Source organism: Hermetia illucens, chromosome 2, assembly GCF_905115235.1.
Source record: "Hermetia illucens chromosome 2, iHerIll2.2.curated.20191125, whole genome shotgun sequence".
Classification (NCBI taxonomy): domain Eukaryota; kingdom Metazoa; phylum Arthropoda; class Insecta; order Diptera; family Stratiomyidae; genus Hermetia; species Hermetia illucens.
The window spans coordinates 132,402,274-132,419,441 of record NC_051850.1 but is presented as its reverse complement, the minus strand read 5'-3'; the positions used below and the strand labels follow the sequence as shown (position 1 = coordinate 132,419,441).

Genomic DNA, 17,168 nt, shown 5'->3' with positions numbered 1-17,168 from the left:
GTAGTGTTGCTTTCTAAACAAGAATCTTTTATTCTGTTTAAATTTCATTGGGATGTGCATTTATCTTGGGAATCCGTCAATCAGTCTAGACTTACAATCTTTTCCAATTCGCGCTTATATTCGATAAAAAGGTCCCAAATGAGGCTGAATGTTATGAGGATTTAAGTGGCGTGTTATTTTTGCTAAAATCAAAACCTTAAGTTTATGTAAATCAAGTAGGAAAATGTAAAAGTACAGAATGTACGTTTAGGGGAAATTGCAATCTCCATGACTCTCATTTTCAAATGACTGGATTTTTCTACTGCGTATCCTATGCATATAAAAGTCCCATAAGTGATATTGCTTCGGTGGAATTAGTCGATTAGATATGTGTGATTTATTGTCTTTTGCTGGGAACTCCGCTATGTCATTTACAGTGTGCTGGTCCCAAGTCTAGGTTGGTGCCAATGCACTTTGTACTATCCTCAGTAAAACACAAATAAAATGCTTAGATCAGGTAATGAGATAAATAAAATATAGTTGAAGTTATTCCACTATATTAATCCAACCTAATCTCTCTCGGTGACAGGTCCCGCCAAAAACCTACCAAGAAAATATAATACATCCACTGTCCACTGAGTCATAAGCCTCGTAAAAATGCTAAGGGGTTCATCTCACTCGACGCGACAGGACGAGCCCCGGCCCTGTAGAGAAATGGGCGGGCATCAGAACGTGTAAATATTGGCGCCCTCGCTGGAATAACTAAGAAACTCGTAAGGGCCTTTCGGAAAAGGTGCATTCATATTTGCCCTCTACGAAAAAACCGATGGTCTAGTGGCAAAGGCCGCGACATAGAATGCGAACCTGGTAAAAATGGCTATAAACTTCTCTATTTTGATAGTCGAATATGGTGTGAGCATTGCCATCTCTGAGAGTTTCCGTGATGCCATTAAAGAAGTCGAACAATTTGATGACCGGCTGGTGAAGCTCGCCATTACATCAACTGGTCGTACTGTTCACTACTTTACCGCGTACGCATGGGCAGGTTGACCCGTTGTTGAGAAAATGCCTTCTGGCGACTTCTGGATGCAAAGGCCTGCAATGTGCCTGCTCGTAACTATATTATCATTGCAGGCAACCTTAATGGTCATGTGTGCGAAAAGGCAGACAACAACAGGTGCCTTAAGGAAAAATGGCATTTGTGGATATTAAATAAAGTTATAAAGTTATCCTGGGACGTATCGAAGAATACCTCGAAAGCAAGGTCCGATCACATTAACAACTTGAGGATCATTCTGGTATAACGGGCGGGACGTATGGTAAGTCAGCGACACCCTGCTTTTCGAAAAGGTTCCCGATAGTTCCAGCAGGGAGTATGTTTGAAATGCTTTGCGCATTCCGGAGAAATTAAGAGCTACATATGATGGCCCCAAATCTCACGTACTACATCGTGGTAAAATCTTGGGGGAAGTTGAAGCCCAAAGTGGAGTCCGATAAGGTTGCATCTTTTTGCTGATATTACTATACTTATTATTTCATCCCACTATGCCAACGTTATCTGCTTCCTCCCACCGACTCAAATGGCTCTGGGTTCGAAGAGACAGAGAGAAACGAACAACGTCGAACTGCAGACAAATAGTCTGATTAGCTGACGGCGGCACAGAACTCGATCTTACTCGTCACATTTATCAGCGCTAAATATTCATTTGAAGTTTTGCCTAAAAAAATTAAAATTCAGATTCCGCAACACCAGTATTTAGTTGAGGTTATTCAGCAGCAAAGATTCTCTTTGCGTAGCTTAAGGACCAGCATCGAAAGTTCTCCTTAAAAACGTATGGGGTAAATAAATGCCGAAATAACCGTAGCTAACATGGATCCTGAGGGACATTATCATTGATACGGCCACAAACATACTTGGTCCCAGTCACCAAAAAAGACGGAATGACTGGTTCGACAATGAGCGTAAGTTAGCACCGGAACGGAAGAATGCTGCACACCGAGCAATGCAGCAATCTCAAAAAGGGAGGCACATGCAGAGACCATCGTGAACTCTATAGAGTGGAGCAAGGACTTTACAAGCAGAAAAAGCAAGCTTGGTAAAATCAACAGGTTTGTGAACTCTAGAAGTACAGTGATCAACCACATCAGGCGGTCAAGTTTTATTAACAAGTCAGCAGCATGAAGGCATGTACAGCTCGTCCAGACAAAGAAGGAAATCTGATTTCCGACCGTGTTGTTTTGTGTATTTTGATAAACTAAGATATCGGTGGTCGGTCCAGCGCGGTATTATCTGTCCCATATATAAACAAGTCGGGAAACCGGAAGCTTGACGCTTCAGGTATAAAAGGTTTTGTGTTTCCCTATGTGAGTAGTTCTCCATTGGCTTATAGCATTGACCCGAGATATTGAAATCTCTCAGTTCTGGGCAGATTACTGCCATTGCCACAACTGAGCGATTTAAATATCTCGAAGGGCAGGTTACTGCCATTGTCAGAACTCAGCGATTTAAATATCTCGAGTCAATGCTATCAGCCAATGGAGAACTGCGTAATGAAATTGTTTCACGCATTAATGCAACCTGGATGAAGTGGCATTCGACAACTGGTGTTCTTTGTGATCGACGTATCAGCGGACGTCCCAAATCTAAAATTTACTGCAATGTCGTCCGTCCGCCGCTCTCTATAGTTCTGAGTGTTGGTCGACTACAAAGGACAATGAACGGCGTCTTGCTGTAATGGGGACGAAGATGTTGCATTGCATTGGTGGCGTGACACGTTTTGATTACGTCTGAAATGAGAATATCCGCGATCGATATGGGTTTGCACCGATCGTGGAAAAACTGCAAGAGAGGCGTTTTCGATGATGTGGTCACGTAATTCATGCTAACGAGAATTCAAAACCAGTATTGGTCAGAACATCAAAAGCAATGGTAAGCAACCAAAAAGCCGGCCAAAACAATGGTGGCTTGATACGCTGGATAGGGATTTAAAGGTCTCGAGATTACAGCCTGATCAGGCATTTGATAAAATAAAATGACGAAACCGATCACCACGAGCCGACCCCGCTTATGAACTGAAGGCTGAAGAAAAAGAAAAAGATATGAGGAGCGACAAGTGCACGACAGCTCCGTGTAATATAGCTAAAAATTCCATTGCCCTCTATTTTCTAGAAAGCGATTTAAATAAATCATTTGATGGAAAGCCCTGTGTTGATAATGGTCAACTTCAAACGCTTCACACTCTGAGTTTAATATTATTAGCAAATGCCAACAATTTAACCAACATCAAATATAAAAAAGGGCTGGGAGAATTAGATTCTTCTTGAATGGAATTTTAATATTTCACTCGAATTTCAATTATTCTCGTTAATTATGACGTCAGCATCTTATATGCTGTTAATTAGCACGAAATTGATAAGTTTGAACTTCTACTACTTTGACACTAATAGTTGGATTTTCATGGAACTTGGTATGTGTATGCACGAGACTGTCCTCTATGCCGGTGCACACCTAGGATGAACTTAAGGGGAGTTTTTTAGTCAATTTCTAAAAGTTGATAATATACTATTAGTAAATTTATTTGAGCAGATACCGGAATGGGACATCTCTCGAAGATTAGATTTCACATAAGTGTTTTACACAAAACCTTAAAAAGGGCTGCAGATAAATAGATTCTTCATAAATGCGACTTCAATATTTCACGCGAATGTCAATTATTCCGGGTAATTATGACGTCAGCATCTGATTTGCATGGCTTTGGAAGCGGTAAATTCGCGCGAAATTGCTAAGTTTGAACTGCTACTACTTTGGCGTTAATGGCCAGATTTCTATGAAATTTAGCGCGTATATACAAAATATTGTGCTCCATGCTGGTACAAAATTCAGAAGTCCTAAGATGAATTTAAGGGGGGTTTTTCAGTAAATTTCAAAAAAGCAGTAATATACTACTAGTAAGTTTATTTTAGCAGATATCGGAATGGGACATATTTTGAGGCCTAGATTTCACCTAGGCGTATCACCCTGATTTTTTTCGGATTTTTAGGTAGGGTAGTTTCCGAAAATGAGTCCTGTCTCACTTCAAGTGCGTACATTTTGACTCTTTACTCACGCACTTTGCAATTTATGCCAAAACTAATGTCAGCTTGGGAAAGTACAAATCGAGACCTTTCATTTGATGCCCTACACGACTACATACGGTGAAAAAAAATTTTGAATCCCCCCCTTTGCATGTATTGGGGTCCCCCTTTAAACTCCACCTAAATTTATGCCACTCGCTGTATGCGTGGGATTTCATAGTTCCCATCTGTCCACCAAATTTCGTTCGGATCGGTTTAGCCGTGCTGGGGAAAAGTGCGTGTGACAGACAGACAGACAGACAGACAGACATTGAATCGATTTTAATAAGGTTTTGTTTTACACAAAACCTTAAAAAGAGGACATTACGCAATGCAGCAGTCAGGGTAGTATAAGGTGCTGAATACCATCTATAAGAAAGGCAAGGTCCTAGATCAGGTCACTTCTAAGGCGAAAATCTGCACTGCCTTAGCTGTTAGTTCAGCTGCATCCATTGTAAGCCTTAGAAAAGCGTAGGTACACAGACGGCGACCATCCGGCTGCTAGCAGAAGTAGTGCGCAGGCTGCCGGATGTCGGGAAAGTCCGCATTGGATGGGTAGTTTGTGACCTTAAAGAGCAAATCTCATTGAACAGATGCTTCAAGTGTCTCTCGAATGGACATCTAGCGAAAGTGTGCACAAGTGAACTTGATCGGTCTAGCCGATATAGACGTTGTGGCGAAATTGGTCACATTGTTCGGGATTGTAACGAGGATCCCAAATGCATGTTGTGTGATGGAAAAGAGGACCTAGACAGCGGGCATATTGCCAGAAGCAGCAAGGGTCCCGAGTGCAAAAAGGCGCTAAGCGCAGGTTCGTCCAAATCATCCTCAATTACTGTAGGGTCACGCAAGATCTGCTCTCGCAGACCACTCATGAATCAGAGGTGTAAGTGGGTATAGCTGAATGGTTAGAGCACAAGGCTGTCATACGGCGGGTTGCGGTCCAAATTTCACTGGTGGCAGTGTTAATTGTATCATGGTTTGATGTCGGAGTACCTGAGTCAAATCAGGGTAATAATCTCGGGCGAGCGTAATGCTGACCAGATTGCCTCCTACAGTGTACTGTAGTATACCGTTACAGTCTTGAATGAAGTGCTCAAACACACTTGAAGGCGCTGATCCAATATGGATTGTTGCCTCAACGATTGTTAATATAGAAATCCTAGCAATAATGTATGTATGGGTAGCCGATCTAATAGGTGGGGCGGCCTTGTGGGTATGCGGGGACCAAGCCATACAGGAATGTATGAGGCAGTCCACAAGTGGGTTCGTATGGGCAAAAATAGACGGCATATACATCTACAGCTGCTATGCTACTCCGAGCCTGACGTTAGCCGAATCATGCTGGACAGATTGATTCTGGATGCAAAAGGACGGAAACCAAAAGTCATCGCCGGCGATTTCAATGCATGCGCCACAGAATGGGGAAGTTCACTGACGAATGCAAGAGGGCGTTGTCTCTTGGAGGCTTTCACGCAGTTAGATATCATATTGGCCTATGATGATCAGGCTAATACTTACCGGAAAGGGAAGTTCGGTTCGGTTGTGAATCTGACTTTTGTTAGCCCTTCACTAGCACGCGATATGTCTTTCAACGTCAGTGAACAGCATACCCAGAGTGATCACCAGGCAATACTCTTTGGCCTAAAGAGCAAGTCAAACGGTTGGAAATCTGCTCGTCCAGAAATGAACGTCAGGTTGGTCTATGAAAACAACTGACAAGCAAACTTTCCTAGATGTGTGGTTCGACCAGGACACTATTCAAGGTACACCATCGGAAAGAGCCCTCCATATCATGAAGTGCATCGTGAAAGCGATGGTGAGGCGTTATTTTTTTCCCAGTAGACCAGTAGGCCCAACTGCTGGTGGAATAGAGAATTGTCAGATTTTCGGTCGGTGTGCCATCGGACGAGACGAGTGGCTCAGAGAGCAATGGGTAGGAATGACCAGGAGGTGAAACAGTGAGCTTACAAGGAACTCCTCCGAAGAAACCTGAAGCTGGTTATTCAGCGACTGCCTCAAGCAACTCTGCGCAGAGACGAATGTAGACCCATGGCGAAGCACCTACAGGGTTGTGATATGGAGATTTAGAGATCAAGTGGCTCCACAATGTCCCAATCTCCTATTGAAAATCGTCCAGGATTTATTCCCTCAGGAGAACACAACGGGTTACAGTCTACATACATCTTTAGATGTGGCTGTAATATTCCCAGTAACGAAGGAAGAAGTACTGGAGATGGGAAAGGCTGAGAGACAAAAAAGCGTCTGGCTTCGTCGGCATACCATACAAAGCCCTTAAGCTGGCCGTCAAGTCGAGGTCAGACATATACGTAGAGTTGTTTGAAGCATACTTGACGGATGAGATCTTTCCTGAGACATGGAAAAAACAAATGTTGGTATTGTTACCTAAACCTGGTAAATCTTCTGGTGAACCATATTCCTACAGGCCTAAATGTCTATTGGCACTATGGGAAAAATGTTGGAGAGAATAATCCACAACAGATTGCCCGCGTAGAAAGTCTGGGAGGCTTATCAGACCGACAATTCGGCTTTCATACGGCCAGATCAACGGTTGACGTCATCAAACTGGTCCCCGGTTTAGATGAAAATGAAATGAGCGGAACGGGTGGCACTAGCAAGTATTGTGCTATGATTACCCTTGACGTGACAGTTGGAACCTTATAAGGAGGTCTTTGGCGGCGATTGGTGTACCAAGTTACTTAACTACGCTAGTCGACAGCTACTTAACAGATAGAAGCCTCTGGTACCGTGCTGACAATGGAACAAAAAAATACATTGTCTCCGCGGGTGTCCCACAGGGCTCTGTGCTGGGACGGTTATTGTGGAACATCATGTGTAATGATGCCCTCAACGTTCCAGTTGCTAGCGAGACCACAATATAGGGTTTCGCCGATTACATAGCTGTGATTGTTGTTGCAAAAGATCTGGCAGATCTTTAATTGGAGAATAAAACAGAGGCTGTGTTCATCAAGAAGCGGCGTAAGGAAGCCACTACCCGTATCAGAACGGGGAAGGATATCCTCACTTCAAAGCCAGCAATTAAATACCTTGGAGTGAGGATAGATGCGAGGCTGAATTTCAAGCAGCACTTACAAAATGTTTGCGCCAAGGCATCCAATGTTAGAATGGCCGTGGCAAGGATGATGCCAAATGTTGGAGGCCCGCGATGCACTCGTAGACTGCTTATTACTAGAGTGGTAAGTTCTATACTGTTTGTGTTTGTTTTTACGCAGTGCCAATTTGGTCAACTGAATTGCATACCGCATGCAATGCTCAAAAGATGAGCGTGGTATACAGAAAGACTGCCCTAAGTTTGTACTGTGTTTATAAGACCATCTCGGACGAAGTGGCCTATGCAGTAGCCGAAATAATGCCGGTCGACATTTTGGCAGATGAGATGGTACGTATCTATGATGGACCCGATTGTTCCTCTGATCGGCAAATGAAAAACGCCGAAAGGAAAGAATCCTTAACCAGGTGGCAACAACGCTGAGAACAGGCGGAAAAGGGGTGATGGACCCACAGATTGATTCCCAGCATCAAAGTGTGGACCTAGAAAACACTTGGTGAGATACACTATGGTCTCACGCAGTTTATCACGCGACATGGCAGTTACCGTAAATACCTCCATAGGTTTAATCTGGACAGCTCACTCAACTGTCCCAGCGGCGATGGTATTCCGGAGGACCTGGAGCATGTTTTATTCCATTGTGCTAGATTCGCTAAGGAAAGACAGAGTCTAGAGAAGGCATTAGGAGAACACTAGCACCGGAAAATATAATTGGAAAAATGCCACCAGAGGTTGAATGCAGTGAACGACATGGTAGGGCGGATTCAGTGAAGATTAAAAGAGGCAGAGGAGGCGAGAAGGGGCGGCTGTGAATGCAATCGATGGGCGAAGGGAGAGGCTAGAGCCATGTCCACCCCGCGATAAAATACTTTGTGGTGGTTCTTCGGGGAAGAGGGGAGGTGGTTTAAATGGGTAAAAACCCCACACGCTGGAGCATGTGTACACTGCTACACTTTGGAAGATTTCCACCTCCGGAAAAAAAAGACAGGCAGAGAGACAGTAAACCTATTTTAATAAGGTTTTGTTTTATACAAAAACTTTAATAAAGGACTATATGTCTCGAGCATGAATTCAAAAGTTTCGTTGCCTTTACGTGGTTCTAAAAATCTTTATTAGTTAATCACCCTTCAATCTTAGACATGAAGGTCGACATGATGTCATATGCGTTCAGTGCGAAACCTGCATATCAGGCGTGAAGAAACTGGAAGTTAAGAAATATCACGCTTTTTATCTTCCCAAGGTCGTGAATATACTATTGGTATGCGTGCAATATTGTAAAAAGTTAATACTGCCGTGTGAAGTTTTTTCTACTTGAGATGAAACTAATATTTTCCTCACAGAGATAATCACATAGGAAGCCAATTGTGGGCTCATTGCATGTAGTTTGGATCCAATGTTTTTTCTCGTCCCATCTTTTGCAATCAATACTGCAATACACGTTGTTAGCATATCTTCTTTTGGCTAGACTTTTTTCCTCCCGGGCACTTATTATCCAATTTAACACGAAAACATCATTATCTTCCAAACCTTCACGATTCTATCGAAATCGCTTTTGAATCAAGCTAGCGTCAAAAAACATAATCGAAAAATCTTCAAATGATTTGATTGTCGGTACTTATGGTGTGTGAAATGTTCGACGCCTTCCGCGTTTCGGAATCATGCAACCGCTGCGACGCGCATAACCATAGAATACTTCCATCCTCCTTTCAAATCGAACAACCTTGAATATCCGGTAGTAAGACAGGTAGTGTATGTTTATCGTGCGCAGAGTGGACTTTTCTACGCTCGTGGGGAGTCAGTGGCCAGTAAGTTCAATATGACTACCTGCCTGCAATGTTAATCACAATTGCAATAAATCTAATTGCGAAATAAACAAAAGTGAATTGAGCGGTTTCGAAATGTTGTGTGTAGTTAACATATCCCGCAACATAGTGGTAGCATGTCTGATGTCGATAAGGGATAGACGTTTGAAGGAGAAATATCGCTTTTGTAACTCCACTTGATCCCTCAGAGCTGCCGTGCGGAAATGGGGACTGACTGACGTTGTCCGAGATAGGTTCAGTGCAGCAGGCTTTTCTGTCCATCGACGTGATATGCTTGACTTGGAGTTGTATACGCGAAGGTTCCCTACAATTTAGACCCCCTTAAGTTGGCATTTTCGATATTTAACCGTACCCAGTCGATATTCTGAAATACCTTGATGTCCTCCATCTTATCTCCGCAAGCTGCGAGACAGGTAAATTTAAATTTCGTGTAGTAATCACAAACTCTGAGATATTACTAGACGAAAATAACAAGAATTACATAGTCATATCGAATTACGGCTGTCGAAATTGAACAATTGATCTCGTGCAGTGAAAATGACTACGATGAAGCTGCTTTTATTCGAGTAAACCGAATTTGAATCAAAGATTCAGACCAATGAATTTGGGGACTGTTTTCGATATACAAAGCAGGTTCAGGTTGTATAAGGCTACCATCTTCACGTTCATTAGAATTCAAGCTTACTGGAATTCCGTCTTCAAAACCAGTTACGAAGCAAAACAAGAGTGGTCTAATGGTCGACACCTGTGGCACACATAATTTTTCAGCTATGCTGAGCGAGCCGTAGTAGGCATGCTGTAAAGACAGAAAAACTCATGCTCATTGGATATTTTTGCAACGAAGATTTATCGAAATGTCTTCAGGCTAATAAAATTGTTTGGCATCCATTTAAAATGTTCGTAAAATCTTGGAGGTCGGTATGTGCGGAAGAATTCCAAGGAATGCGTTTGCCACTTTAAAGATTCGAACAATTACGATTAATTAACGATCAATTTGTTCGACAGTTATATCACCTTCTTAAGAAATCATGCATTCTCCTCGTTAAATTGCAAAAATTCCATTAAATAGCACGAGATGAGGCAATCACTGTTAACTACATATTTTGCCTTATCCGGCGTCAATATCGCTCATAAATCAGGCAGTCCTTTGAGCTACATTCTTAGAGAATTTACTGGAAATTTGTCGCCTGCGTAGCTATCGTTGATTGTTCGATCGAACAACTTCAAGCAAGATTATTGGATCGAAGATTTGGATCAGGTTAATCTTAATCCAATGAGACTGCAATAAACACGGTCCCCCATGTAAACATCGAGTGTTAATTCTCTTGAAAATTTTTCATAACAATTCTATCTCTCGCTAATGGCAGATACATACTCATATCAGAATATACAAATATTTCAAGGAGATCAAGTTTCGGTGGATATCTATACAAACGCTTAACATAACATACCTGTTCTCAGAAAGTAAGTGGTCGGTCGTAAAGCGCGATTCAGTTGGTACCCACACGTACCGAGAGCAGCCTAACTAAATGTATCTATCTTGTATCTCACCGACGAAAGATAGACTTACCTAACAGCATTCATTTCAGCAAAGTTATCTTAGCTTCTAAATATTCATCGTGATCGCGGTCGTCGTCGTCCGCACCTACTGAGAAGTTGCTAAGAAAATAGACTTTTCGAAAGGGTGGAGGTAAATTAGTTTCTAGAATGATGAGTGCATTGCAAAGGAATGTGCCCCGCCATGACATAAACCCAGAATCACGGTGCAGCATGATTTCAGTCAAGTGCTATTTTTGTAGGCATTCAAGATTTCCTGTAATTCGATAATTTTAACCTTCCTTGGGATACGCATCTACATATTGATATGCACTTGATCCGCATTAGCTGCCGTCCAGAAAGAAGGGCGACCAGATGCCAGTCAGTGGTCATAAAGTGTATCATCAAGATCAGAATATCGAATGCCACACCTACTTGATTTCTGCTTCGTGAAAGCAATCAGCGAAGAGGAACAACGAAGTGAAGACTGGTTACTGTGAGCGTCTTCATTCAAAGAAAGATGCATTCTTTTCAGTGAAGGTATCTGCCTGGATACATATAGGTGTACCTTTCTCAATTGCGAACATTATACTACTGAAACCTTCTTTTCCAACATAAGATGCCATCCAAGACGTGTTTGTTAAATTTTTCGTTTAATCATGACTTCCGCATGAGGTGAATGTAATTAAAAGGTAGATCTTGTTCTCTACCTTTCAGTGGCAACATTGTATGGATGAACAGCAACATTTGGGAATGAGGATGCAAAAAGTTGAATTGGGCGCAGTCTGTGGGAAAAGTAACTAAAGATTGGTCGATTAATAAGTTGGAGATCCATACCTACAGGTTTTTCTCTCTTTTCTGACCCATATATGTATTTTTGACTTGTTGCAAAGGAAACATGTTGCGTATATGAATAATTTGCAATTGTTATTGTTTCATGAACCAATATAGGAATCAATGTTGGTTAAATTTAAAGCGACTGCAAGTCCAGCGCAAGGGCGGGGGGGGGGGGGATTAGTTCATAAAGCTAAGTAAAACAGTGGAAGCAATGAAAACTTAACAACTTTACCTAAAATGCATCACTAGCAATAATATAAGACTCAAAAACAACAAGTTTTTATTACTTCAATTAATTAATCGTTGGAAACACCGCATAATTTCACTCTGATACTCTTTTTAGGTTTAACATCCAAAGTTTTTAATTAAGAGAGGGTGAAGATGGTTACGGTTTCGTACCAGGACATAGGCAACTCATCAGACGCTGCCTCACGTCTGTCCTGGGAGCAGCGTAACCGAAGTGGCTCTCACTCTCCTCCGCTCCTACGCTCCTTTTTATAATTCACAAAACACAACAATTTTGCGAATTATATCCATCGTAAATCCGCCCACAGTTCGGAGCAAAGCTTGGCTGGAGCTAGACAACCTTGTTTAGGTACTGTGGAGTCCTAAGTTGCATGAACTTAATGTCGGGCCGGACCAGATGGAGAGCAACTATAAAAAGGAGCGTATAACACCTGCAACCCGCTCAGCCAGGCTGCTAACAGGGCAAAGGCGAGGCAGCGTCTGATGAGTTGCCTCTGCCCTGGTACGAAACCGTAACCATCTTCACCCTCTCTTAATTAAAAACTTTGGATGTTAAACCTAAAAAGAGTATCAGAGTGAAATTATGCGGTGTTTCCAACGATTAATTAATTGAAGTAATAAAAACTTGTTGTTTCTTTTTTGTTGGTGTGGATATTTATTCTTGCAAATAACGATATTTCGGGAACCACTTGTTCCCTTCATCAGTGCTAACAACTTGTTAGCATCAGTCATCAGTGCTAACAACTTGTTAGCATCAGTCATCAGTGCTAACAACTTGTTAGCACTGATGAAGGGAACAAGTGGTTCCCGAAATATCGATATTTGCAAGAATAAATATCCACACCAACGAAAAAGAAACAACAAGTTTTTATTACTTCAATTAAAAAGAGCAGTCCGTGGATCATAAAGAGTGGATGCAAGTTGCTCTCCATTTGGTCTCGTCCGACATCCAGTGGATGCAGACCTAGGACTCCTCAATCCCTAAACGAAAAAACTATACGGCTCTGCTGAGGATGTCGGAAGAACCAGCAAAGTCTTATCAAGGTTCTACTCAAGAGGATCCGCCTTTAACCTGATTTCCTGGTTTCCTGGTGTGGTACCCACGAACTTAGGTACGAAATGAGCCCAGTACCAGATGAAACTAACAGTCCATATGGGTATGGAAAACGTTACCATAAGCTACACCTCAGTCAACGCAGCTGGACGGGCCCCGGCACTGCCGAGAAATGAGCAAGGGTTCTTCACGCGTGGACGGTGTCAGGTCATAAGTAAGTTTGTCCGAACAAAAGAAAAACAAATACGTGTTTGTACGCTAAATGTTTGCACCCTAACTGGAAAGACCGAGGAACTCGCAAGAACCTTTTGGAAAAGGTGCATTGATATCTGCGCTCTGTAAGGAACTCGATGGTCGGGTGCAAAAAACTGCGATTCAGAATGCGAACGCGGAAAAAAAGGAAAGAAAAGGAAAGGGGAACTTCTCTATTTTGGTAGCCCACACAATCAATACTGTGTACTGATCGCAATATTCAGTTCTTCACCGCGTACGCTCCACAGACAGGTTGACCTGATACCGAGAAATAAGCCTTCTGGCAGCTCCTCGATGCAAAGACCTATAACGTGCCTGCTCATGACTATATCATCATTGCATATATTGCAGGCGATCTTAATGGTCATGTGGGTGAAAAGGCAGACAGTAACAGGTGCCATGGCGGAAAGGGGTTTGAAGGGCCTAGTAACGGTGGCGAGCGTATAATCGATTTTGCGAACACCCGTGACCCTGTACTTATGAATACATGGTTCATCAAACGATTGTCTCATCTTCCTACAATTTATAGTCGGAATTGTTAAATGCAAATCGCGCTATGTTACCATAAGACGCCAACATTTTACCACCGTTACTGATTGCAAAGCCGTTCCCAACGAGACCATCGCACCGCAACATCGGCCGTTGATTGCCGTCTTGCGAATCAAGCCACCGATAAAACAATGTGAGGAATGCACTGGTCCGCAGCGTATTAAATGGTGGCGATTTCGTGAGAAAAAAGAGTAAATGATCTCACTTATGCGATCAACAACCAACGAAGCCGGAAGAATCGTGGAACCAAATTAAAGACACAATCCACAAAGCCGCCTTTGCAACGCTCGGGATCACCAAGCCAGGTAAGCGGTACATCAACCGAGATACTTGATTTTGGAATGACGATGTTCAAACGAAGGTCCGTAAAAATAAACATCTCTATCACAAGTTTCTCAACGATAAAATGCTAACTGGACACTCGAGATGGCGAGAGAGATCTTTATAGGCCGCTTCGTGTCTCTGTTGGTGTTCATCAGGAAACTCCCCTTACCGCTCCTTTTTGTTCTTGTTATTGACACTGTCACACGGGACGTCTAACGTCCAGCGCTCTATACACTGATTTATGCAAATTATGGTTTCCCAGCGTTTAATAGCAAAAAAGGTCTGGAGCAATTTGTCCAAAACTTACATAATCTGCACGGTCTCAGATTGAATCTGAATAAAACTGAATTTTTGACTACCGATCCCCATGAAACAGACACAACGACTATCAGCGGCAGTGACCTGCCCAGAACTCAGCGATTTAAATATCTCGGGTCAATGCTATCAGCCAATGCGTTATGAAATTGCTTCACACATTAACGCAACCTGGATGAAGTGGCGTTCCACAACTGGTGGCGTGACACGTTTTGTTCACATTCGAAATGAGGATATCCGCGATCGATATGGATTTGCACCAATCGTGGAAAAATTGCGGGAGAGGCGTCTTCGATGGGTATGGTCACGTAATTCGCGCCAACGAGAACTCGCTTGCCAAGATTGGTCTGAACATCGAAGTCGATGGTAAACGACCAAAAGGCCGGCCGAAACAAAGGCGGCTTGATACGCTGGATGGGAATTTGAGGGCCTCCCAATTGCATCCAGATAAGGCATTTGATGAAACAAATGGCGAAACCGATCACCGCGAGCCGACATCGCTTGTAAACGGGACAAAAGCTGAAGGAAAAGAAAAGAAAAAGACCTCTAATAGCTTTTTGACGGTGCAATGATTTCGGGGTTAGAGCGTCAGCCCCCCAATCTCGGTGGTTGTTTTTGCTGCCAACAACTGTGTGCAGTTGTGATATTGGACCTCAGATAGGAGAAAGTATCGAATGTTTCAAAATTGCATTCTCCTATTTTTATTGTTTTTATTTGATCAAAGCTCTATAATGTTTTTGTTACATTTACGGTTTTAGGTATGATGATGCTTGTTGTATTTCGTCTTGCCTTCATTGAAGAAGGTCGAAAATTTACAATGCTTTTTTTCCATCAAATAATTTTAAACAAAATGCTGAAGATGAATCTCTTGTGTATAATATTCATAGGAAGCGGTCTTAATAACGAACTGTAGAAAGAAACACGCCGTGAAGGTGGTTGCAAGTGGATATCCTGTCGTCTCTTAGCCGGCTATCAAATGCTGAGGAGTAATAATTGACGTCAAACTAAGCTTTAAAGATCACCTTGAGTATGCATGCAAAAAGGCAATTAGTGTCACCGCGACATTTGCAAGAATGTTGCTGTCAATGGATTGTAGGACTGTGGTACTGTAGGAAACTGCTTTTAGCCGAAGTGTGTCGCCGGAAGTACTTGCAAACTCTAACAGAAGGAGCAGGTGAATTCGGTTTACAGACTGATGACTCAAACGGTTAGCAGCGCTTTCAGAATCACGGCAGATAAGGTAATATTACTAGTGTCGGACATGACCCCAGTCAATGTTCTGGGGAATGATTTACGGAGGAGCACACAGAACGCAGGGATACTGCAATGTCAGCGTCGTATGATCTCTGGCAACGCGGATGGGACTAGTCTTCGAATAGTCGGTGGACATACTGGCTCATTTTCAACACTAAGATATGACTTGAGAAAAAGCACGGAGAAACCAACAACTCATTTCTTTGGTCTGGATGATTTGCCAAAGCGTTTTGTATGTAGTGGCCATGCAGAGCATTTGACGGTTCACCACCAAAGGTTCCCGATGGGAAGAAGGAACCTGGATCAAACTTGGAGAAGAGGGGTGAGCCCAGAGAGAATAGTTGGGAAGATGTTGCGGTCGATAGAGAGTTAGCTTACGCTGTCTTCCGCAATTGTAAAAATATGGAACGAGCTTTGGAACGAAGTAAGGAGGAAAAGTACGAAAAGAGCGAATACTTAAAGGCAAACTGATCCGGGGAAGTAGTTAAGTAGTTTAAAAGTAAAAAACGGCTGTTAAATGCTTTCCTTTCTACTCTAATCTAATCTAATTGCATAACATTCGATCAAGTTTAACTTCTCGTAGATAAGACGGCTAGTCACCGTAACATACAGATACGAACTGCCTCTCCAAGTAGAATCGAACTCATCTTGGCGCGGGATAAAGTCACTGAGCTTGACGGGAACTTTTTCCCATGATCATGTAGTATCTGCAGAGCTGCTGCTTTTACTAATCTGCGAATTGTGGGAATCTCATATTTCTTACAAGGAGCCGAAGTAGGGACTGATCGTTGAAATCGTTGAGTGCAGCAATTGCACGCTCACTGGCGCGTTCCTGTCGTCCAAAGGCTAAAGGTAAAGATAAAAGGATCTAGCTGAAATAATTCTGGAAAGCATCGAAGAATATCTCAAACGCCTAAAAAGCAGGCTGGATTTCCTCTTGAACTAACAAAATAAAAACTTTAAGGATCATTGAGCAATGTGTGGAGTGTAGACATCCACTTCTGCTGCTCTTCGCAGGGAGTGTATTGAGAGTGCTTTACGGAGGACGAGCACTTTAGTAACTTGTTTTGCGTAGAGAAGTCTAAGTATTTACTTAACATAAGGAACACTGAAGACGATATGGAAGAGAGCAAAGTAAATTAAACTTATATCTGAGCAAGTTATACTATTTCTAATTCATATTATATTTAGGAACTTACCAGCGAAAGCACCAAAATAATCTGTAATAGAAATAAAAATAAATCGTTATTGATCAAATTTTCGACTTTTTTTAGTATAGAAGAAGCACTAATAGAATTTAAAAATTATAATGCGACCTTAACAGGGAACTGATACTGCAAGTCATCTATAATGCTAATATGTTTTTTTATGGAGTCCAGGTGGAAATCTTAGAAAGACGATCCTGCGCCAAGCTGCAGCAGTGTGTGGGATTCTCACCCACTAAAACCACCCCTACTTCTCCGCCCATATCCTCGCGCGACCACCGTGAAGTATTACTTCGCGTGGGTGGCTCTGGTTTACACCTGTACAACTAAGCCACACGTCCGTCGCGCTTTCCGGGCTTGATCCAAATCCTGCAGCTTTTCTTGTATCGCAGTTAATTTTGCGTTTACCGTGCTCCAATTTCCTTCCGATTTTAGCATCTCCTCCACGAAATTGTGGGGTCCGATAGTTCATTCGCGAATCTCGAGCAATGGAGCATAACATGCTCCGGGTCCTAAGGTGTAGCGGCGGACTCATCCAATCCAAAGCGGTATAAGTACTTCCTGTATCCAGTGTGTCCCGTAAGGAACTC

General features: G+C 42.5%; 1 protein-coding gene across 3 annotated transcripts in view; it reads right to left on the bottom strand.

Moving 5' to 3' along the window:
• Positions 1–17,168, bottom strand: part of LOC119648246 (brain-specific angiogenesis inhibitor 1-associated protein 2) — a 328,844-nt gene that overhangs the window by 228,789 nt on the left and 82,887 nt on the right. For all 3 annotated transcript variants that reach the window (XM_038049885.1, XM_038049884.1, XM_038049883.1), the window contains exon 2: positions 16,573–16,593. The gene's annotated coding sequence lies outside the window, so the exon portion shown is untranslated. The remainder of the gene's footprint in view (positions 1–16,572; positions 16,594–17,168) is intronic.